Here is a 26,070-nt window from a genome sequence, read left to right on the forward strand (position 1 = left end):
CTAAATGGGAAATGTTATTTTCAAACAACAGCTCAGATAAGGGCCTAATATCCAAAATATACAAAGAACTCATAAAACTCAAAAACAAACAAACAATTCAATAAAAAAATGGGAAGAGGACATGAACAGACACTTCTCTCAGGAAGAAATACAAATGGCCAATAGATATATGAAAAGATGTTCATCTTCATTAGTTATTAGAGAAATGCAAATCAAAACTGCAATGAGATACCACCTCACACCTGTTAGATTAGCTATTATTAACAAGACAGGTAATATCAGATGTTGGAGAGGCTGTGGAGAAAAAGGAACCCTCATACACTGTTGGTGGGAATGTAAAGTAGTACAACCATTATGGAAGAAAGTATGATGGTTCCTCAAAAAACTAAAAATAGAACTACCTTATGACCCAGCAATCCCTCTACTGGGTATGTACCCCAAAAACTCAGAAACATTGATACGTAAAGATACATGTGGCACCATTTTCATTGCAGCATTGTTCACAGTGGCCAGGACATGGAAACAACCAAAAAGTCCTTCAATAGAAGACTGGATAAAGAAGATGTGGCACATATACACTATGGAATACTACTCAGCCATAAGAAATGATGACATCGGATCATTTACAACAAAATGGTGGGATCTTGATAACATTATACGAAGTGAAATAAGTAAATCAGAAAAAAAAAACAAGAACTGCATTATTCCATACGTAGGTGGGACATAAAAACGAGACTAAAAGACATTGATAAGAGTGTGGTGGTTACAGGGGGGGGAGGGAAAGGGAGAGGGGGAGGGGCACAAAGAAAACTAGATAGAAGGTGTCGGAGGACAATCTGACTTTGGGTGATGGGTATGCAACAGAATTGATTGACAAGATAACCTGGACATGTTTTCTTTGAACATATGTACCCTGATTTATTGATGTCACCCTAGTAAAATAAAAAAAACATAAATAAAAATAATAAATAAATAAATAAAAGTTGTACATTTTCTATGGTTCATGTTCTTATGCCACTTTTTTAAGTAAAATCTGGTTATTGGCTCTTTTTATTTCTATGTCATGGATAGTAATCTTACACCATATTTATCACATTTAGGTATTCTGTCCTTCAGATACTTAATAATTATGTTATATTGATATATTTGATAGTTGATATATTTAGGGGGATAGAAATTTTCTTTCTATTTGAAGATATGTTTCCTGTGATAATATTTTACCTTTTGGCAGTTCTAAAGTTCTCTCTCTTTCATACTTGGAGTACATATGCTGTTCTGTTTTCTTCTACAAATATTTTTCACTCATCAGCCCAGATGTGAGGAATGAGCTTAAAGGTCTAATTTAGCTCTGCATTTCTGTTCACTCTTCTGTCACTCTCTGGTACTTTTTCTCTGTAATAGAATTACTTCTGGTTTATTGTGTACTAATCTTTTATATTTATTTATAAGTTCTATTTTGAGTTATTTTTCTATTTTAATGTAGACACTTTTATTTTGTAACAAATTAAAATTTGATAATTAGAAACCACACAAACAAAAAAAATGTCTTCTTTTTCAATTTTTAAATTTTATTTAGAAAATTAATAACAGGATAATGTTGATCAATAGAGTATACAGGTTTTAGGTAAACATCTCTATAGCATTTGAACTGTTGATTATGTTGTATACCCATCACCCAAAGTTAAATCATTTTCTGTCACCTTAAATTTGTCCCTTTTTACACCCTTCCCTTCCTTTCCTGTCCCCCTCCCCCATGTCCCCTTTCCTTGGTAACCACTTTACTTTTATTTATGTCCATGAGTCTCAGTTTTATATTCCACATATATGTGAAATCATAGTTTTTAGCTTTTTTTGATTTGCTTATTTCACTCAGTAGAATATTCCCAAGGTCCATTGATGTCATGAATGTCACTATGTCATCATTTCTTATGGCTGAGTAATATTCCATTTATATGTGTTCCACATATTCTTTATCCAATATTCTATCAAGGAACACTTTGGTTGTTTCCATGTCTTGGCCACTGAGAATAAAGCTGCAATGAAAATGGAGGTGCTCTCTGTCCAGGTGGCGAAGGGGAGCATAAAGCTCTGCCACATGATGTACAGTCCATTTCCACAATGTTGAAGAGAAAGCCGGGCCCTGAATCTGTGCCTGCATATTTCTACAGCTTCTCTGAGTCCTGTGGACAATGACTGAGAGAAAAGCCATGCAAGAAACATTCTTTAAAAAAAAAGAAAGAAAATGGTGGTGCATGTGTCTTTACGCACCAATATTTTTTACTTTTGGGGGTAGATACTCAGTAGAGGGATTGCTGGGTCATACAATAGTTTTATTCTTAGTTTTTTGAGGAACCACCATACTTTCTTCCATAATGGTTGTACTAATTTGCATTCCTACCAGCAGTGAATGTGGGTTCCTTTTTCTCCACAGCCTCCCCAACATCTGTCATTACCTGTCTTATTGATAACAGCCAATCTAATAGGTGTGAGGTGGTATCCCAATGTAGTATTGATTTGCATTTCTCAAATAGCTAGTGAAGATGAGCATCCTTTCATGTATCTGTTGGCCATTTGTATGTCCTTTTGGGAGAAGTGTCTGTTCATGTCTTCTCCCCATTTTTTAATTGGACTGTTTGCTTGTTTGTTGCTGAGCTTTGCTGTTCTTTATATATTTTGGATATTAACACCTTATCAGAGCTGTAGTTTGCAAATATCACCTCCCAATTGATTGGCTTCCTATTTATCTTGTTGTCAGGTCCTTTTGCCGTGTAGAAGTTTTTAGTTTGCTATAATCACATTCATTTATTTTTGTCTTTACTTCTCTTGCCTTTGGGGTCAAATTCATAAATTGTACTCTATGACGAAGGTCCATGAGTTTAGTACCTATGTTTTCTTTTTTGTAATTTATTGTTTTGGATCTTATATTTAGATCTTTTATCCATTTTGAATTAATTTTTGTGCAGGGTGACAAGCTGTAAGTCTTGAAACCACAAAACTCTTAAAAGAAAACACAGGCATTATAATCTTGGACATTTCTCATAGCAATATTTTTTTCTGATTTATCTCTTTGGTCAAGGAAAACAAAAGAGAAAATAAACAAATGGGACTATATCAAACTAAAACGCTTTGCACAGCAAAAAAAACTATCAACAAAATGAAAAGACAACCCACTGAATGAAAGAACATATTTGGCAATGATGCATGTAATAAGGAGTTAATATCTAAAATTTAGGGGGGAGGAGAGGGAGGGAGAGGGGAAGGGAGAAAGAGAGGGGTCACAAAAAAAACTAGATAGAAGGTGACGGAGGACAATCTGACTTTGGGTGATGGGTATGCAACAGAATTGAATGACAAGATAACCTGGACATGTTTTCTTTGAACGTATGTACCCTGATTTATTGATGTCACCCCATTAAAATTAACAAAAATTTATTTTAAAAAACCAAACAAAAAACAAATACAAAAAAAAGAAGTCATACAACTCAATACCATAAAAACAAATCAACCTATTAATGCGAAGAGCACCTGATAAGACAATTCACCAAAGATATCATACAGATGGTCAATAGATATATGAAAAGTTGCTAACATCACTAATCATCAGAGAAATGCAAATTAAAACTACAATGAGTTATCACCTCCCACCTGTCAAAATGACTATCACTAATATATCAACAAATAATAAGTGTTGGCAAAGATGTGGAGAAAAGGGAACTCTAGTTCACTGTTGTGTGAATATAGATCAGTTTAGTCACTATGGCAAACAGAATGGAGGGTCCTCAAAAAATTAAGAATGGAACTGACGTATGACTGAGTGATTGCACGTCTGGGTATTTATCTGAGGAAATCTAAAACATTCTTTCAAAAGAATATATTCACCTCATGTTTATTGCAGCATTATTTACAATAGCCAAACTATGCAAGCAACCCACGTGCCCATTAATATGTAGATAAGTGAACAGAAAAGCTCTAGTATGATGGAATATTACTTGGCCATAAAGAGAACAAAATCTTACCATTATGACAGCATGGATAGTCCTAGATGACGTTTGCTAACTGAAATAGTCCATAAAAGACAAATACCATATGATTTTACTTATACATGAAATTTAAAGAACAAAGTAAACAAACAAACAAAAGAGAAACAGACTCATAGATACAGTCTGATGGCTCCCAGAGAGGAGGGGTTGGGGGTTGGGGGTTGGGTTAAAAAGGTGAAGAGATTAAGAAATAAAAATTGGTAGTTACAAGATAGTCATGGGGATATAAAATAGAGCATAGGAAATATAGTCATAATATTGTGATAACTATGTATGGTGCCAGGTGAGTACTGGAAATATCAGGGGATCACTTTGTAAAGCATATGATTATATTTTATTTTTAAGATTTTATTTATTCATTTTTCAGAGACAGAGGAGAGAGAGAGAGAAGGAGGAGCAGGAAGCATCAACTCCCATATGTGCTCTGACCAGGTAAACCCAGGATTTCAAACTGGCAACCACAGCATTCGAGGTCAACGCTTTATCCACTGTGCCACTGCAGGTCAAGCAAGATCTACCTTCTTAACAGCATATGATTATCTACCCACTGTGTTGTACAACTGAAACTAATAAAAAATAGCATTAAATGTAAATTGAAATTTTTAAAAATTTAAAAAGAAAAAGAAAAACAATTTTGTTTGAAGATCACTAGGAAAGAGAGACAGACATAGTGGTAGCAGGAACAGGGCGAGGACGGTTATCTGCTGCCCCTTCCTCAAAGTAGAGTAAGATCCGCCTGGGTCTCAGTGTTCCCATACCTGTTATGCACTTTCCTCTTTGCCTACTGAATTCATCCTTTTCGGGCCCTTTCAGATGTCATCCTTCTTTGTGCTTTTGTTAAGCATCCCCCTCCACATTTAATCCTCACAGCAATGCCATTATTACTTTCATTTTACAAACGAGGATCCAGGGATAGTGGAAGGTTAAGTAACTCGCCGAACACACAAAACCTCTAGAGTCCACACACTAAACAGTGTAATTCAAAGTACAGTTTGTGGACCACAACCGGTGCATGGTTGTTTTGCTCTAGTCCACAGTAGAGCGAGCCAGACATTAAGAATAAACATATCCCTCCTGAAATCTGTATATTATGTTAATCAATGTCACCCCAGTAAAATTCAATTTAGAAAAAAAAGTAAAAGTATATAGTTCTGTGCAACGTAGTAGCCAATAACCACATGTAGTTATTTCAATTTTAATTAATTTAAATTAAATTAAATATTCAGTTTCTTAGTCATACTAGCTGCATTTCAAATGCTTAGTAGCCACATGTCACTAGTGGCTTTCATATTGAACACCATAGACAGATCATTTCTATTATCACAATACATGACATTGTATAGCACCTGTTGAGACATCTTTAATGACAATTGAAAGAAAACTGTACATCTTGCAAATTTAATAATTAAGAAATAGTACTTTCCTTTGTATGTCCCTTGTATTTCATTTTACCAACACACTGCTATTGTATTTTGTAAAAGTATCAGCCTGCAACAAATCTGAAATTTTAAAAACTGGTTCTTCCCCACAAATAATTAGAAAAGCACAGTCATAAACTAGTATAATATAAGGTTAAATTTCAAATTCAGGCAGCATATAGGGCCTTTCAACATATGGCTCAAACTATTTCAACCTCATCTCCCCACCTACCCCTCTAAAGTGCACACGTTTTCATTCTTATTCTCTCTTTCTCACATACCCCCCCACACACACACACACACATACATACATCTTTAAGGTTCTGGATACTGAGCACTTGAAATGTGGCTAGCCAAAACTGAGATATTTTATAAGTGTAAAATAAACCCCAATTTAGCCCTGTCTGCTCTTCTCAGTGGCAGAGCCTCGGCCAGCCTGTAGATGTCCCAGGTTCAATTCCTGGTCAGGACACACAGGAAAAGTGACCATCTGCTTCTCCACCCCTCCCCCTCCCTCTTCTCTCTTTCTCTCTCTCTTCCCCTTCTGCAGCCATTGTTTGATTAGCTGGAGTGCATTGGTCCCAGGCACTGAGGGTGGCTCTGTGAAGCCTCCACCTCAGGTGCTAAAAATAGCTCAATTACCAGCATAGTCCCAGATAGGCAAAGCATCAGCCCAAGAAGAGGTTGCTGGGTGGATCCCAATCAGGGTGAATGTGGGAGCCAGTCTCTCTATCCCCCATCCTCTCACTTGAAAAAGGGGGGAAAAAAGAAAAAAAAACCCACCTGATTTGATTTTTAAAATCAAATAATTCATATTTAAGTAAGAAAACATAAATATATGTATTGGATTAAACAAAACATATTATTGATTTTACCAGTCTCTTTTTACTTTTTAATATATTTATTAGAAATTTTTAACTATATTTATATTTATACTTTTATACTTATATTTATATTTATCTGACAGTAATGTTCTAGCTACATTGAATTTAACACTTCTTCAAATGCCCAGGCCCTTTCTTAACTCTGGGTCTCTACAAAGGTTTATTCTCTTTTACTGCCAGGCCCATTTCTTCACCCTACTCCCCTTCTTCTGGCATATGTTTCCACTCCTTTAATGAGAATGCCTTAAAAATCAATGTTTCTGTGGAGTCTCAAACGATACCCCAAAGCAATGTGCACCATTTTCTGCATTTCTACCATAATTAACTATATTATAAACTAATTCATTTGTTTATAAATCTGTCTGATTCTTCAAACTGAGTAAACTATCACTGTAGCCATATATAGGCACTCAATATTTTTATTTAAGAGATGAATGAGCCTTTACTCTCTGTAGGTCTTAGCTTCCCTAGGGTATGAAAGTACTTATCATGCCTCCTTCACAATGAAGCTTTAGGAATACAAACCAGCTATCATATTTAAATATTTTGAAAATCATGAAAACTGTACATTGCTGCTGCTTTCTTTTTTATTATATCTATATACATGCCCAGATTCTTGGTTTCTACAGAGATCATAAAAATGTTTCTTTTTAAAAGTGAAATTTTATTAAGCAATCAAAAATATTTCACAAGATTGCAATTTATTCTTGGAAGGACATTTTCCAATGTACTATTGGTATAAAAAAAGTAAAAAGATTAGTAAGCCATTTATTAATTAAGACAAACTACAAGTATTTACTTCTCATTAAAAATTCTCTAAGCATTCTGCAAATATTCATTAAGGATTTCACAGTACATTGCTAGTGAAAGATTAGATTCATATAATGACAGCATTGTGGGATACAGGAGAGCTTAGGGATCCTAATTCATACTTCTGATTTTTAGAAAGTTAATCAGGCCTTTGTTGTGATTCCCAGACAGCAGATAAACCAGCAGCTACAATCAACCATGTAACTGGGGAAACTAGCATAGACTTCCCACAGGACTAGAATTGAGTTTTTAGAAGAAACTGAATGCATTTATATATGATAGAAAGCCAATGATAGATACCCAAATGCAGTTTGAGAAGCAAATAACTATAATAAAATCTATATACTTAAGCAGGTTCATACACAGAGTAGCATGAGAACACAGAGAAGAACAAAGGGGATCAGGAAAAGCTATAGAGAAGATCTATCTCAAGACAGCCTCATAAAAGTGGTTGAGCAACACATGGTAACAACCAAGGTACCCTTTGATAAAAGAAGATGGATAAAGAAGACTGGGTAAAGAAGATGTGGTACATATATACAATGAAATACTACTCAGCCATAAGAAATATGACATATTGCCATTTATGACAATATGATGGGCCTTGAGACCATATACTAAGTGAAATAAGTAAATCAGAAAAAGCTAAGAACTGTATGATTTCACACATAGGTGGGCCATAAAACTGAGACTCATGGACATAGATAAAAGTAAAGTGGTTACCAGGGGGAAGGAATTGGGAAGTGGGAAGGAGGTAGGGATGAGGAGTAAAGAGGAACAAATATACAATAACAGAAAATAATTTGAATTTGGGTGATGGGCACACAACACAATCAAATGCTATAGAAATATTTATCTGAAACCTGTGTACTCCTAATAATCAATGTCACTCCATTAAATTTAATTTTCTAAATAAATTTTTTTTAAATGGCTTAGAGAAAGAATGGTATACCCCTTTGCGGAATCACCGAAACATCATCCTTAGGTTACATTCTGGTTTAAAGGTATGTTCAGAGAATAACAGTGCCTAAGTCTATCATTATTACATCTTTTTGCATGCATGTCAATTGAATTAGGGGATGATATGCCATTTTGATAATAATATTAATGCCTCCTAACATGATCAATTAAATTAATTTTGAAACACAAAAAAAGATATAATTACTTAAAAACAAAAACTGATATTTTTGTGTTGTTTGGAATATTGTACCTTCAAATCCCACAATGCAATAAATGTTTATTTTTTTAAAAGTAGGTTAACTTAAAAGATGATGGCTTGTTACCTTTTAGTGAATCAGTTTTCTCATGAGTATAATACCACTCACTAGAAAGTTTACTAAGGTCAAAGACACAAAACAACAAAATACACAAAAAATCATCTAGAAAAAAAAATCACCCAGAATGCTCTACATAAGTAAACACTAAATGCATGTTAGTAGATTCTAAGCCCAGACTTTCCTGGAATAATCTGAAAATTACTAATGTAATTCTTGGCTAGAATGAATAATTATATATCTCTCCAATGGCATACTACTGAAATATTTTATTATTTTTGTTTTTAGAAATGTACATTAGCCCAACTAAAATGTTTTTATTAATAAATAGAAAATAATATTATTTTTTATTAATAAAATAATAATTATCACTAACTACCTATATTAGGAAAGGTAACAAAAAATGGAACAAAATATTGCTATATCACATTCCACTTTACAAAACACTAAAATATAATATATAATTACAAAGAGATTATAACCTGATACCTAATTTATACATTCCAAACAAGAAGTAGAGATTTATAATAAAAATTAAAATAGTAAGATATACAGGCAAAATGTTATATAAAGCCAAATAGAGGTCAATAACTGAGGACCACTTAAAAAAGTTCTCTCTTAATTGAAAAATTTAGGGTCACCATACAGGAAAATAATTCATTCTAGACCTGGAGTCTACTGAAAGGAGAAGATGATCAAAGGCACCAATTTACTTGCATAAAAGGACTAAGAACACTTTTTCAGAGTGAAAAGACCTAGGCCAAAAGTAGAAATATTTTGTTGTATAAAAGCAAGAAGGGTTTGTATAAGATGAATGCATATTTACTACTAAATCTTTTCGTATTAGTACCAAGAGATAGCTTTAGTAGCCCAGAGCTAATTTTAGGAAAATAAAAATGCACATTTTTAATAGAAAATATTAACAGAAACAGTTTACCTAAAAAAGGAGAAGACTGGATAAAACAATGAATGATACAGTTGTTGGAAGCTGAACTCTTTAAATCTAAGCACAAACCATTGGCATCATACTGACTCAAGTAAAGTTCACTATGGGATCACCAGAAAGGTTTACTCATCTGAAAGACTATGAGTCTGCCCTATCTCAGAAATACAAATGTCCCTATACATTCATTTCAGTCAAATAAAAATAAGCAAGCTACAGCACTATTTTTTTAGTCTACAAAGGGAGCAAATAATTCTGTTGATCAACAAAGAAATAGTATTAGTCATCTAAAATGCTTCCTCTTTACTAATTTTAAAAGATGTTTTGTTCTGAGTCATAACTTCATTCTCCATTCATTTAACAAAAAGTTGTTGAGTACCTACTAAGCACTGATGGTACAAATGTATAGGATAATACCCACAACCTCAAAGGACTACCAAGTATTATAGGGATCTAGGTAATGTAAATATCCCTGTAACTGAGGTAGTTACAAGATTCTGTGAGAACAGAGGGGAGGAGAGGACATATGTTTGACCAGATCTGTAAAGGGTAAACAGGAATTTACTGATGGGCATGTGAAGAAGGTGGAAATTGCACTGATGAAAAGGCAACCAAGAGAAGGAGCAACACATACAAAGACATAGAGGCTTTAAACACAGTCTCTGGAGATAACAGCAAGTAGCTGATGGTTGTGGGGGAGGAAGATATAGCAATAATAGGAAGGGAACAAAATGCCTTAGGGTGCTGTAAGGGCATACAGTGAACAATCATCAACCCTCATGCAGCCAGGAAAGGAGAGGAAGCTTTCCTTGTAAATTTCACTACCCTCTATCTCCTAGCATGGAGAATTCACTCAGGTGCCAAATCAGGAAAGGACAGCATATAAAGAAGTACTTCAAAATCTCCAAAGAAGCCACTACTTATTACATATCTGGTTATTTCTTGGAATGTCCACAGAGGGAAAAATAACCCATGCTTACAAAAGATGCATTACTCAGATCATTTATTTACAAAGACAATTAAGATCTTTTTCTATTTAAAATCCCTAAATTACTAATAAATCAATTGACAAAAAATAAATAAATAAATCCAGTGTATAAATAAATAAATCCAGTGTATTCTCAAGCAATTATAGGACATTTGAAATGTCTAAACTTAAACTGTACAACATTTTTAAAAAATATTCTTTGTTCTTATACACAAAAGTTTCCTTTTGTGTCACTGTTCCTTTACTTGAATTCAAACTATGGAAACATTAAGTATTATATACTTCAAAATGTTGTACCTTAAAAACCCATGCTGTATCATGCTTTTGAATTCAGAAATACATATTCAAAGGCAACATTGGAGAACTATTTGAAAAGACTTGCTTTTCATACATTGTCGTCACAATCCATGGTTACAGATTATCTTTTTCAGAAAATTATCTTTTTCACAAAAAGAGATAAAATTCTTCATAATGTCACTTTCATTCTTTCTACTTAAATCTGGAAGCAAACTAAAGCAAAGCCAATTTTTCGCCTACTGTGAATTATATTCTTTCTAATAATAGCTCTATATTTTGAGAAAACAAAACCCTTTGCTTCTGCTTCTACATATTTTCCTAAAATAATATTGTTTGAAAATATCTTTGCTTCTGTTTCTAAATATTTTCCTAAAATATTATTGTTTGAAAATGTCTTGGGCGATTCTAGAAATGTCAGAATGGATAGGCTAAGTGAAGTTTAAAGGACACGATGAAAAGAGAATGTGCTGAAAGACAGAAGGCATAGGATTTAGGATCTGAGATTTTTATTGACATTCTATTGTGTCACTTTTTTTCTAAAGACTGAATATATTACTTACATGAAAACTTAAATATTTCCCCTAAACCTTATGCTGCTGAACAAAATTTACTGCTATAAATTTAACTTTTAGACTTCAATCTAGAGAGGATAGCAGATATAAGGACCAGAAATGATAAGTTCTAGCATGGACAGTGGCACGTTGAAGTCCACTTCCAAATTCCTGCTCACTCTCCTAGACTTATAATGTTTAGTCCTTAAACCATCTGAAGGAAGATTTGTTTCTTTATTAATTTCAAAATTCAAGTAATAGTGGATTTCTGTTTTCCATAGCTTATATTACAATTATTCTGCCACTCCAGAAAGCGCATTAAGAGGTTACTGTATGCCAGGAACTGTGAAAGAATTTGGAGAAGATACAAAAATAAGCAAGACTCAGTTCCTACTATTAGCAGGCACTGTTAATTCCTATTCAATAATCATCTTCTATTTTCTCGCTAATCAAACCTCAATTTTGTTTGGAGTACAAAGTGTCAGCCCCACTAATCTCAGTCAGTTGTTTTCAATATGGATGGTACTGCCCCAGGAGGAATTTTGAAGGGAGGGCATTTTTGGTTGCGGTAAGAGTATATGGGCCCTACTAGTAATTACTTGGCAGGTGCCAGTGACTCTAGCAGTACTTCTATGTAAAGGACAATCTTTTGTACTACGAATTCTTCTGCATTCCACACAGATTTTTTTTAAAGATAAAACACTATTATCTGAGACTTGAGTCTAACTCTATTGCACATACAAATATAACAAAAATAGTGTTTTTTTGTAGTTTTAAGTACAAGTTAACTTTTTAAAGAAACAACTGCATGTATTACATAAAAAGAAGGCTTCATTTCAAATGTCCCTGCTACTGAACCTGTCATCCCAGATAAGGTATAGGCATTGTAGGGATAAGGGAGGATGACTGAAGGGAGACAAATTCTAATAGGTGGGAAAGAAACCAGTGCATGATATTCCCTTTTCTTCACCCACTGTTTCTGGGAATTAATCCACTGACAGCAGGCTAGTGAGGTGATAAAAGCAGACAAAGGGAATCAACTGGCAGTCTCCTTTGCAGAGGGAACCCCAGGAGCTCTGGGTTGGGAGGTGTGGGGACAACAACCAGCTGGGAGAAGTCCACTAGCAGACCCTCAGCTCACATTGAATCACTCATGGCCCCACTCTACAGAAGTCAAGTGTCCTTTTCTTCCCATCCACCAGGGAACTGACTTTTTCTATGTCCCTGATATTTTACTGTTTGCCAGTGATTTTTTTTTCATTTTTCATCTAAGAAAATTAACTGAACCTACTTTACTTATCTTTTTCCCAGATTTCTATCTCTCTCTCAAGTTTCTTGAGTGTATAAAACAATGAAAACAAAATTACTGTTCAAAAGTAGACATGTTTAACGTACATACACCTGAATGTAATAACTTTTGACCTACATCATAATGTTAAGCCTAATCCGGAGGGACTCGAAACATTGAAGACACGAACAAAATTCCTCGATTCCACATCAAAGCTTTATTGTCTAGCTTGGCCAAGCGGTGGCAACTCCAACAGAAATCTGAGGGAGAGCGCGCCGGCCTTTTGTTCTACTTAGTTTTTATAGCTTTACAAGTGGGAAGTATAGATGCAAAAATTGAAATTAGGTGCCCTTTACCACTATTGGTTATAGTCATATGCCCTTTAACATGATAGGACCATGTTCAATTTGCAAGCCATACATAATTTTGGAGAAAACAAAATTTACAAGTCAACACAATGATAGAAAGATGTCTCTTTACATATTAAGAGACATTCCTATATTTTCTAATGTGTATCCGCCATCTCTTTGTCCAGAGTCATACACATTAACTATATGCATTCATATGGGAGAGGTAGTTTCCGTGGGGACAAATGCCCGCAAATGGCTCATTACTATAAGAAAAGGTTTATTTTGGCTTTTCTCTTCCTGCACCTGGCTAGCCATTCACCCCTTTCCTCACAGATGTGGTGGGATGTCAAGGAATCCATGTTTTCCTTCCCTTTGCATTTACAATACAATGCCAAGGGCCATCCTCATTTTATGCCAATCACACAGTACAGAGATTATTCACAAAATTTCTCTGCACACCTTAACCCAAATTAATAAAATGTTCTTTAAGCCTATTAAAATAGTAATATCAATTCTGTAACTTTTGGTACTTTACAACACCTGCAGGTGAGGTGGCGCAGTGGCTCCTCAGGGCTCCTCAATGATGGGGTTGAGAGAAACAAGTATGAAGCTCCTTTATATGTTAAGTGAAATAACATAATTAAAAATCCAATACGTGAAATCAATCACGAACTCTAGAACATTGTATTCTTAACTTGCAAAACCTGTACTGAAATTCAAAAAGTATATGAAAACAGCTCTTGGTTCCTTCGTTAGCTGACCATGAAGATGGATGGTCTTGCAAACAGGGGTTTATGTCTGTGATTCTGTCACGTGTCCACAAGTCTGCAGTCAGCAGCCGTACCAAGCTTGTACAGTCGATAAAAGAACAGATAAATCATGAAGAATACAATTTATGCCCTTTGGGGCCAAATATAAAGTGGGTAGCCCTAGAGGTTAGAATTTCTGAGGTCCTACAAATTAAAAGAACTTATAAAAAGGGGGATTAAAGGAAATAGAATTGTAACCTTGTAAAGTCCTAGTTTTCTGAGACTTGGCCCCCCAACAAAAGAGTAATCAGAACTGCTTTATTTCTGCCAGTAAAACCAGTGATGCATTTGTCTTCAATCTGGTGATATTAAAAAGCTATTACAAGGCACAGCAGCCTCTTCCAGAGAGAGAATATGGCCTTCCTTGAATCAAAGTGCAGAAGTCTTCAAATGATTCAGCTGCAAAAAACTACAAAGCTAGAGATATATAGATTTAATTACCATTTGCCAAACTAGGGTTACAGTAAGTTGACTGTACTAATATGTTTTATTGCTGAACAGCATGTTTGCCTCCTGTATCTTTCCCCGAACTGGTTAATAACAAATTCCAAGGAACACTCTGACAGAGGTCTTAGTAATTTCCTTTGGAACATGCCGTTCAGTTCCCCTCACTTAAGCCACTTCCCCCACCCACATAAACAAAAAAGAGAAAGACCCTCAATGAATCTTGCTGCTGCGTACAGTTGTTGTTACATCCCAAGCAAGGCAGGCCTGTTCAGTAAGTCATTTACCCACAGAATGTGCCGTTAAACTTGTCAAATAGACATATAATATATAAAAATGCTGCTTCACTAACAGCTGTTAAGTTTCATGAACTTAAAAAGAAACTGCCATCTAGCTATACATATACTGTAAACTCAACAGAGATTCACCATTCCGTTTTAAAATCCGATATGCGGGTACGTGTTTTCCCAAATCCTAACATGTGCTCCTTGTGGCGAGATGGCTGCCACACACCATGCTAGCACACAGCAGCTGGGAGCACAAGTGCGCTTGCCTCAGTGCGCGCTCCCTGCTTCTGTAGCGGGAGCGTGCAGCATCTGTTGCTTCAGGCTCCTGCACAGGAAGAGAGCACTCCTCAAAGAGGGAAAATTAATGCGCTAATTCTTCTTCGTCCCAACGGTCAGACATTAATCAAAGGTAGCAAAAGAAAAGTGTTAAGCCAAGTAGATTCACAGCAATGGAGCTAAAACAATGATTCAAAGTGCCTAATCAGTCAATGTAAAATAAAACCATTGTAGCGCCATATCAGTGCACAGCCAACACAACTATCCTGGGGGGGTCAGGGCAGGGGCGGGCGCATTCATAAAACAGTTTTTCTAGGAAGTGGAGAAAGCAAGGTGATACAGCAGATGTTTGACAGCAGGAAATTGAAACGATAGCTTTAAAAAATTAAAAGGGAATTGGGGAGACACTGGGAGAGAGGTGAGGGTGTGGAGTAAAAGATCATTGTCCAGAGGTGAGAAGGGAGGGGACAGAAACGACAAAGGAGGTGTGGGAAACCGGCTGAGAGTGATTTTTGCTTAATGAGCAATTTCTAAATCCAAAATGCAATTTTTTGAAGACAATCATACTTATCAGGAGACTAGGTGTATAATTTAAAGGATTATAAAGATAGACTTAAAGAAAAATATTCTTGGATCTCAGGAGAGACTACAAAATAAAAAGGGAACTGAGAACTGGTTACTTTGGGGAAGAGACGGTAAGGCTTGGGAGCAAGCAGAGAAACCAGAGGTGCCGTGGCTTGTCTCAAGTTCTGTGATTTACTTCCTGATATCTCACTGGCAAGATGAACAAAAGCCCAAAGTCAGGTCATTCAAGTCATTGTTATGGGAAATGAGGTGAGGAAACACTAAATTCAGAATAATCATGCCATAATTGCCTAGAGGTCTACTAAATTTGTGAAGGATCAACCTATTTCCTAAACGCAAAGCATTTGATTTCTCTCCAGAGAATGCAGGAAATTATACCCTTTGAAACAGATGAGAAGTTTTGGATAACATCAGATTCTACTGGAAAACCCCAGGAATGAGCCAGCAACTCACAGCCTGCACAATAGTGTCTGATACATTTAGTAGCAGATGAGGGGAAGTTTGTTGTGACAGCTGAGTAGAAAAAAAATGTCTGAAGGTTAGGTGGATTTGCAATAGGAGAAGGCGATTTGGGTTTTGAAAATGCAAAGTCGTTTTAGGAAGGGAAGAGTGCACAGAAAAATGAACAAAAGGAAACAGAGGAGCCGAACACACAGCATGCCCCCCTTGTAGCGAAGTTTGGAGCATTGTTTTCTTGCATGGAATATGCCTGTTGATCAGTCAGAATATCCCCCAAAAGTAGTTGCACCATTCATTTTCATTGCAGAATATGAAAAATGTAATAGTTACAAGATATGGAGATCAAGAGCAAAGCTGAATTATATCTGAAAGTGATTTTCCACTATTTGTCCTCTCTTCTTTCCACTTGATTACTAAGGCAATCTGCTCTCACAGCTCCCCGCACCATGACAGCATATGATGGCTGCTGCCTGACACCACTCCCACACAGGCCCACAGTGCTGTTCTGTTCAACACAGCCCTGAGGGGCTGCATTTGTCACCCTCCACCACTTACTCAGAGGCCAGCTACTTCCTCTAATGAAGTGTCACTGACAGGACATGAGACACCTCGCATTGTACATGAGTATGGCCAGACTGGCTCCAAAGAGGATAGACCCTAATGAATCAGAAGAGGGAACATAAGCTAAAGTGACAGAGATGACAACTGAAAATCATCCAGATGTTACCTCTGTGTGTAGTCCACTGCGGAAGTCACATTCCTCACTTGGTGGAGGCAGAAAGGAGAAAAAAAGTAAGGACTTTTGCCCTGGCAAGTGACACTTCTATGTGCTTTCATGTACGTGGTCTGATTCAATCCTCATAAGCAACCACTGAGGAATATTATTGGGATATTATTACTTCCAGAACGGAGGCTCAGAGAACATGATTTGCTCGTTGTCACATGGATAGTAAGAGTCTCTCCTCCATTTCTTTTTTTTTTTTTTTTCTTTGTATTTTTCTGAAGCTGGAAAGGGGGAGGCAGTCAGACAGACTCCCGCAGGGGCCCGACCAGGATCCACCTGGCACGCCCACCAGGGGGAGATGTTCTGCCCATCCGGGGCGTCGCTCTGTTGCGACCAGAGTCACTCTAGCGTCTGGGGCAGAGGCCAAGGAGCCATCCCCAGTGCCCGGGGCCATCTTTTGCTCCAATGGAGCCTCGGCTGCGGGAGGGGAAGAGAGAGACAGAGAGGAAGGAGAAGGGGAGGGGTGGAGAGCAGATGGGCGCCTCTCCTGTGTGCCCTGGCCGGAAATCAAACCCAGGACTTTTGCACGCCAGGCGGACGCTCTACCACTGAGCCAACCGGCCAGGGCCTCCTCCATTTCTTCATGAGGAAATTTTGACTCACCCCTTGAAAAGCTTTCCCTGACTGTCACAGTTTGTGTTTGGTGATCCTCCTTCAGGTCCCTGTTCTAGGCACTTTCTCCACAGTTCTACCACTTTGCATTATAATTGCCTGTTTCTCTCAGTTTCTGGATCTAGGCTGAATGCTCATTGAAAACACAGGTTGTCTCTTTGGTACCCTTCAGTGCTAAATACAATACCTGGTCTATCTGTGCTTACGAAACGCTGGGCCAGAAACAAGAGTCCATCATGCCACACTATCTCTGAATAATACTTCTTGCAGTTTTGTAGTTTTAATTAAACCAAGTTCTTAACAAAATAAAAAAGAGTAGTTACAAAGACTTAACATGTCCTACTTTCAAGCTCCTACTGTATCACCTCCATAGTATTAACATTACTATGTGGAATGTGGTTATGGATTGTAAAATAGGGTGTTTAAATGCAAGTGACTATTCAGCATTGTAGCACTTGCTATTCCCTGGTTGAAAATGTTAGATGGAACTCTTTATGTCTAACTATAGGGTTTTTCTTTTCTATATAGTAATCAGAAATACCGGTAAGCCTTGCTTTCACTCAGTTCCACAGACACCAATTATTCACACTTAATGTCACAACTTCAAAATGGTTAAGATGCTCTGAACTTTGATGGGGTCTTTCTTTTAGAGACTGGAACAAAAGAGAGCCAAATTACCTTCATCCATATTTTTAGAAGTCATTATGGTTTCTGTACCATAGAACCCATGCAATTGTTCCAGCAATCCTATTCCAAGACCTGTTTCCAAAGAACAAAATGCATGACTTGACCACTAGGAATGTTTGTACTCAGTCCAAGTCCAGAGTAGGGTGGCTCTGCTGGGCTATCATCCCTGAAGCCCAATCAATTAGCAAAGTCTAATCAACCCAGTAAACCACCAGAAAGAGGTCAGCCAAACAACTAAGTCCAGACTGCAGTAAATCTGCTTCTAGTTACTTTTCTCTCCTGTTCCAAGCATATCTAGGTGCATACTTTAATAAAGGCATGTGCAAAAGCTGGTTTTACTGAATTCCACATCCAATGGGAGGGGGGGGGGAGGCAGCTTGAAAAAAGTAGCCTCTAGCAATCAGAACCAAAGCTGAGCATGCATTTAATTCAAAGGTACTGAACTCAATGAACAAAGCTCAATCTTTCTCAATCAGTCTTGGCATTGGTGTGGTTCCATGCTGTATTTTAGGGCTGCCAACACTGTAAGGAGTTTCTTCTCAGTCTCCTGATAGCTTGGATTGAATATTTTATAAAGTATACAAGAAAAATAGTCACTCAAATGATGTTGGGATAATAGAAATTTTAGTAGACCTAAAAGCTGATGGCTAATACTCATTTTTTTCACCTTATTTTTTGATTCTTGAAGCCATTATTTCAAAAGTTTTAAATTAATTGTAGTAGTTTGTTTGAGGTATAATTAACATACAATAAACTTCACATTTAAAAGTATACAATTTGATGTTTTACCCATGTTTACAACCATGAAATCAACATTACAATTAAGATAATGTACATATTCAACAGTCTCAAAAGTTTTATGTTTCTTGATAATCCTTCAATCTTACCCCTAGCCCAAGGAAACCATTAATATGCTTTATTACCATACATCAGTTTTCATGTTCTAGAATTTTATATAAATGGAATCATAGTATTTATTCTTCTTATGTATAACATCTGTGACCCAGCATAAATATTTTTAGAATCATACTTGTTGTAACATGTATCCATAGTTCATCCATTTTCATTGCTAAGTTATATTCCATTGAATGGATATACAACAGTTAATTTACCCATTCAATTGCTGCTGGACACATTTGGGTTGTTCCAGTTTAGGGCTATGACAAATAAAGTTACTATATACATTTGTGTACAATTCTTTGTATGGACATATGCTGTAAAAATAGAAATGATGGGCCATATAATAAGTGTATGCTTATTACTGCCATATTGTTTCCAAAGCACCCCTACCAATGGTGTAGCAGTCCTAGTTCCTCCATATTCTCACCAATACTTGATATGGTCAGTCTTTTTATTTTCCTAATACGTGTGTAATAGTTTCACAATATGATTTTATTTTCCATTTTTCTAATGACTAACGATGTTAAATATATTTTCATGTGCTTATTAGACATCTATATTGTCTTTTTTTTATAGAGAATATGTTCAAATCCTTTACCTGTTTTTTCATTGGGTTATTTTCTTATTACTTAGATCTTAGAATGTTTTATATATCCTTAATGTATGTCCTGTATCAGTTGTATACTTTTCAAATAAACTCCAGCTAAAAAATATAGCATAATAAACATCCAGAATATACATCCTATGAAGCCACACCAGCAGGTGACCGTAGGATAACATAGCTATAGAGCAAATATTTTTGGCAAGCCCCATCTCTCAGACACACACATGCTTTCCTTATTATCAAGCAAGTGGAATGTGGGGGTCTGCACCTAATAAATTTCATTTGTTTAAAGGTCTAAATAAGCTCATTAACTTTGCCTCATTCAAAGGGGCAGCACAATGCATAGTGGTTATCAATATATCACTCTCATACAAACAGCAAAGAGACTAAGCCCTGATAAGTGCCAAGGTTTGATGCTATTAGTGAAGGTAAGTATTATAGTATCTTTTCCAGATCCTATAGATTCTATATCATATTATCTCATTTAATTCTCACAACTCTGTAAGCTAGGTATCATTATCACAGTGTCATAAATGGAAAAGAGGCTTAGCAAAGATGAATGACATGGTCAGTGTCATATAGTAAATGAGGGACAGAACCATGATTTGTACCTAGATCTGTGAATGCAAAGCCAGCCAGTTGTTTGAACTATGTCTATTGTCCACCTTTCTTAGGGAGAAGATGGACAAAAAAGGGAAACTCTCCAAACTCTCACTTGTACACCTTCTCTCCCATTCTCTGGGTAGGGCAATCACTCCTCTCATTCTTCCATAGACCCTACAGATGGGAGTTTTTCCATTGGAGAAGTCAATCCATGGCTGATAAGAGAGGAAAATTAGGGCAGCTGGATCACAGGTGCAGAAAGCCCTGGCCCTGGGGGTGGTGAAGTGGTATCTGTGAGGCGACTTGTCTTTATAGCAATTTATTTGAATTTTATCAGCATCATACACTTCAGGCTGGCTTGTGCATATGGGGTCACACTTGTAGCTTTCTTCCCATGAGCTGAAAACCCAGCTCTTCAGTCTTGCTCAAAACTATCTCAGACCAGGAAGGTCTTAGAAGGAGTGGGAAAATGCTTGCTACCCACAAACTTCTGTACTTTAACAATAGAGCACTGAAGACTCAGAAGGAAGGTTTTTATCTGAAAGTTCCCTATAAAGTTTCAGGCAAAATGCTTAGCCACACAATAGTTTAATCAACACACATCCTGAGTCTTATATAGCTTTAGCTTTTTGTTAGATTATGCTTCTCTCTGACATAATTACAAGCTCCATATTTTTGCCCTAAGGTTAAAATGCAAATCATTTCCTGGTACACCACAGCTTCCCAGCATTGACTATATATGGCAAGGCGACATAGCATTTAAAATTAAAAACATCATTTTCCTAAATGTGTGTGTCATTATGATGTTTACCAATGTGTTTTTTCTGGTTAAGTCCCAGTTCCCATGTATTTCAGTCAAAGGCCTGCTGATATCATAAGCTAAGCAATATAGACTAAAAATTTGACAGTTTTTCTTCTCTTTGGATTTTCTCATGAGTTCTTTCATTGTATACTTTTATAGGGCTCCAGAATGTCTATTATAATTCCTATAACCAACAAGGCCTAAATTCATCTCTGTTGGTGAAAGTCCTCCTTATGCCTTTGAGAAATAGTTCTCCTCATTCACCTTTAAAACCACTCCATTGATAGAGCTGGATGAACATCCTGACTCCTCCACTTATGAGCTTGTGCAAACTCCCTGCATCTGTCTTTCCTCCTCCATAAAGTTGGAATAATAACACCAGACGTACAGGGTGCTTGAGATACAAGTTTCTAACGGCCATAGGGCATAGAATAGATATTCTGTCAATGTTAGTTCCCTTCACTTTCTCTGTTTCTTAGCCATGCAGCTCCCAATTCTACCACTAATAATAGGCTCCAGACCTATAGAAGTCATAGGAGGAGAATGGAGCCTGGAAATCATAATAAGTGGAAGAGCCTTTCCTAACTTATGCTGTTTTGAACATCTTCATGGGTTAGGCCCAGTAAAACTAGGAGGAAGAAAGGGCTAGGAACTTAGATTATGAAATCAGGAGAAACTGAGTTCAAACTGAAGCTCTACCAGTACTCACTGTGTGACTTGAAAATCATAATAAGTGGAAGAGCCTTTCCTAACTTATGCTGTTTTGAACACCTTCATGGGTTAGGCCCAGTAAAACTAGGAGGAAGAAAGGGCTAGGAACTTAGATTATGAAATCAGGAGAAACTGGGTTCAAACTGAAGCTCTACCAGTACTCACTGTGTGACTTTGACCAAGTTACCTAACCTAGCAAAATTGCAGTTTCCTTGATTGTAATTGCAGGGGGGGGGGGTAATAGTAGTAGCCTCTTCTGCAGTGTTGTAATGAGTATTAAATGACAGAATGTATATAAAGGGCCTAACATAATAGGTGGTATGTTGTAAATATTTAATGTTAGTGAGCATTTCCTGTCACTAACAGTGACATGCAACATGCCCTTGCCATGCTAGCTAACGACATGGCTCCTGGTCAGCATGCTGCTATGTTACTCACTGCATAACTTTGGACAAGTCACTTACATGATTGGTACCTCAGTCTCCTTCTCTGTAAAATGGGAATGATAATAGATTCCCAACATTCTTCATAGATTTGTTGGGAATATTAAATAAAATAATAGGTGCAAAGCACTCGGATAAAAAATATGTTGGAGAAATTTTAGAAGGTATTATTATAATATGAAATGTTGTAGAAATGCTAATGAATGCTAATCATAAGGTTCTTAAGTTCATCCAAAAGGCAAATTGGTCTGCATAGAACTTATCTGAGTGCAGAAGAAAAAATATCAGCCCAGAAGCATCCATTAGTCAGGAAATCACACTTCAAAGAGAAGTTTTAATGCTTCATCCATATTCATGTGGTCTATTTCTAACTTGGGAATTCTACAGCCCATTTTCCTAATACTAAAGTCTCTTCTTTCACTGGCCGTTTCAAAGAGAGGAGACAAGAGAAGAAGTTGTGCCCTGTGAAGGCAGGTTTAAGGTAGCACAGGATGGAACAAGGTGAGTGAGCTCACCCTGCAGACCCTGGAGCCACTTATTGACTTGGTCCCAGGAGACAAGACTAGATGATACATTATTTCTCTGATCAAAAGACCAGGAAACAAGGAATGAAACTTCCATAGTGGGTTTTGGGGTTCCAAATTCTTCTTCGAAAATATTACTCACAACTTTCCTTTTTCAGGGTCTAGCATTGGTGGAAGACAGAAGAGTAAGGGGAACTCATTTCTATCTCCTTCATGAAGCTGGCCAGCTTATTACATATGGATTGCACATTTACTATATGGGGAATCCAAAGAATTAAGACTTAGCTCTTACCTTTAAGGAAGTGGCTAGTAGTCTCATTGGTGATAAGAGTACCTAAAATATTTATCAGTGCAAATGGAAAAGGGATACGGAAGCAATAATAAGTCTCATAAAGGAGATCTGAAGTAAAAGATTAGAAGGAAAGCCAAGATGAATTAGATGAGAGAGAATTTAGCCCCTGAGGATAAATTAAAAACATGATAAGTAGGCCCTGGCCAGTTGGCTCAGCGGTAGAGCGTCGGCCTGGCATGCAGGAGTCCCAGGTTCGATTCCCGGCCAGGGCACACAGGAGAAGCACCCATCTGCTTCTCTACCCCTCCCCCTCTCCTTCCTCTCTGTCTCTCTCTTCCCCTCCCACAGCCAAGGCTCGATTTGAGCAAAGATGGCCCAGGCGCTGAGGATGGCTCTGTGGCCTCTGCCTCAGGCACTAGAATGGCTCTGGATACAACAGAGCGACGCCCCAGAGGGGCAGAGCATCACCCCCTGGTGGGCATGCTGGGTGGATCCCGGTCGGGGGCATGTGGGAGTCTGTCTGAATGCCTCCCCATTTCCAGCTTCGGAAAAATGAAAAAAAATAAAAATAAAAACATGATAATAAAATAATAATAACAACTGAAGCAAAAACCAAAAGCCACCTGAGATACCTAGCTCACCAAAATTTACTAACAGGCTAATAGTTGAACTTCTTAACATGGTAGTAGGCTAGATGTGCATGTAGAGCTTCTCCTCACTTCTCACCATAAGAACCACACACACAGAAGCATATTTACACAACAGCAACAACTGGCAAAGCACAGAAAGACAAAAATGAGAAGAAAGATACATTCACTGTGAGTGTAAAAATTCTATTTAATATAGCATCAATGGGAATGAGATGCAAAGTGCATTCTTAGACTACATATCACAATTCTCACACCAAACAGAAAGGATGGTTCCAAAGAATGTAGAAAAATATGTTGATCACCTCTAGAGTCTGAACAAAATTTCAGAACACAGTGATTGCAGTGGTCAGAAATATGGTAAATGGCAGCATCTGTTTCATAGGACCCTTCTGTAGTCATGAACTCCCAATCAAACCAGTCTTCCTGTTCAATATCTCTGCCTACTCTACTTTTGCTAAGAGAACTTGGCTCTCCTAACTTGGCGAAGTAATGAATAGAGATGGAAGCAAAGTTTAATAGAAAAACCTTTATAAATGGGAGCAAAGACAGGAGGAGCTCTCATTCTGGGAGGGCATATGAAAAGTATTTAATGTTTATACTATTTAAATAACTACACATTTCATGTACCTTTAGAGTTAGAAATGCAAGAGTTGTATGTATCAAAATGATATTAACTATAATTCATCTAAACCCATGATAGATGAATGCTTATTAGATATAAAAATAAGAAACAAAGAACACATTAATTTAAATTTTTAGGTTAAACTTCAGCAAAATAATGGGACTAGTAAGTGGAGCAATAAATAATTCATGCCTGACCAGGCAGTGGTGCAGTGGATAGATTGTCAACCTGAGATTTTAAAGACTCGGGTTCAAAACTCTGAGGTCGGCCGCTTGAGCACAGGGTTGCAGGCTTGAGTGTGGAATCATAGACATGACCCCATGGTTATTGATGTAAGGCCAAAGGTTGCTGACTTGAAACCTAAGGTTGCTAGCTTGAGTAAGGGGTCACTGGCTCAGCTGAAGACTCCAGTCAAGGCACATATGAGAAAGCAATCAATGAACAACTAAAAAGTGGCTCAACAACAAGTTGATGCGTCTCATCTCTCTCCCTTCCTGTCTGCCTATTCCTGCCTGTCTCTATTTCACAATAAATAAATAAATAATCCACTTATTCTTTTTGCTAATAAACACAAAGACTGGCTAGATGTCGCATAAGTCAAGAATGAGAAAGTAGATAAAAAAAAACAAAACACAATAGGCCTATGGGGGTGAAAGAAAGAAAAGAAAACACTCCATCCACTAAAAGAGAAAATGGATAATACTCTAAAGTCTCAAAGAAAGAGAAACTTCTAAAGAGAGTTTTCTACAACAGGTGAAACAGAAAACCATATTTTGTTGTCTTCATAGAAATGTGAAAGTTTACCATCTCTATGAAATAAGATTAGAACAGAATAATTAGAGAGAAAAAACTGCCAAAAGAATTATAAGAAAGCCCAAAATGTAATCAGGAGTTTAAAACATATTAACAGCAATGAAGAATAGAATGACATTGCAGAAAATAGAATTTGTGATACAGCAGCACTTCTCAAACTTTTGTGCCCATAAATGACTTAAGGAGCTTGTTAAAATATAAGTTCTGATTCAGTAGCTCTGGAGTCAAGCCCAAATTCTGCATTTCTAAAAAGATCCTGGTGATGTTAAAACTGTGGTCCACATATCACGTACAAATATATAGAGAACAAGCTTTAAAAATTCTCCCGGAATACAAAGAAACAAAAACTGTGAGAAGAAAGATAATAACAAGGATGAACACAGAATACATATCCAATTTATTGTAGATATGCTAGAGGGAAAACGAATAAGATTAAAAGCAATAATCAAAATTTTTCTTGACCTAAGAAAAGCCAGTAAAATGAATAGACTGTGTTCCAGTGTTAGTTAAAAACATTAAAAGAATCATACTTAGATCAATTACTAATTTTATTATGAAAACACACACACATAATCACACACATGAATTGAGGCAACAAAATAATTGCTACAAAGGGAAATAGGAGGGAAAGGGGAGGAAAGGAGGAAAAGGCTGGTCTCAGACTTCACACTAAACATCAAGAAGAAAAGGGTATCAATTTATGTGTACATTTAGAGAACAAAATCTGTGCCCAAAAAAACTGACACCCACTCAAAATACAGTGGATTTCCCAACACATGAGAACAACACTTTCAGATGTAAATATACTTAACAAATATTATGACATATGCATACTTCCTGAAATATTAAAGATATTTTGCCTTCAAGGTTTAATCAAAATGAAGAACTGATGAATAGTGGCCCTGACTGTTGGCTCAGTGGTAAAGCATTGGCCCAGCTTGTGGATGTCCAGGGTTCAATTCCTGGTCAGGAAACACAGAAGAAGCAATCATCTGCTTCTCCGTCCCTCCCTTTCTCCCTTCTTTCTATATCTCTCTTCCACTCCCACAGCCACAACTCTGTTGGAGCAAGTAGGTCCTGGGTGCTGAGGATAGCTTCATGGCCTTTCCTCAGCTGCTAAAATAACTCAGTTGCCAAGCAATGGAGCAACACCCCAGATGGGCAGAGCATCACCCCATAATGGGCTTGCTGGGTGGATCCTGGTTGGGGTGCATGTGGGAGTCTGTCTCTCTGCTCCCTGCTTTTCACTTATGAAAAAATAACTGATGAGTAAATATTAAAGGACTGGTAGTAAGCATTAATTCAACTTGATGTGGCTTA

The 26,070-nt window shown here is 37.0% G+C and overlaps 1 protein-coding gene and 1 non-coding gene across 2 annotated transcripts in view; one reads left to right on the forward strand and one right to left on the reverse strand.

The window, feature by feature from the left end:
* Positions 1-26,070, reverse strand: part of CPQ (carboxypeptidase Q) — a 597,449-nt gene that overhangs the window by 494,663 nt on the left and 76,716 nt on the right. The gene's annotated exons all lie outside the window — the stretch shown is intronic.
* Positions 2,019-2,222, forward strand: LOC136332786 (small nucleolar RNA SNORA73 family). The gene has a single exon (XR_010730924.1). It is a non-coding gene; the product is annotated as a small nucleolar RNA SNORA73 family (small nucleolar RNA).

This window comes from Saccopteryx bilineata, chromosome 3 (assembly GCF_036850765.1).
Source record: "Saccopteryx bilineata isolate mSacBil1 chromosome 3, mSacBil1_pri_phased_curated, whole genome shotgun sequence".
Taxonomy (NCBI): domain Eukaryota; kingdom Metazoa; phylum Chordata; class Mammalia; order Chiroptera; family Emballonuridae; genus Saccopteryx; species Saccopteryx bilineata.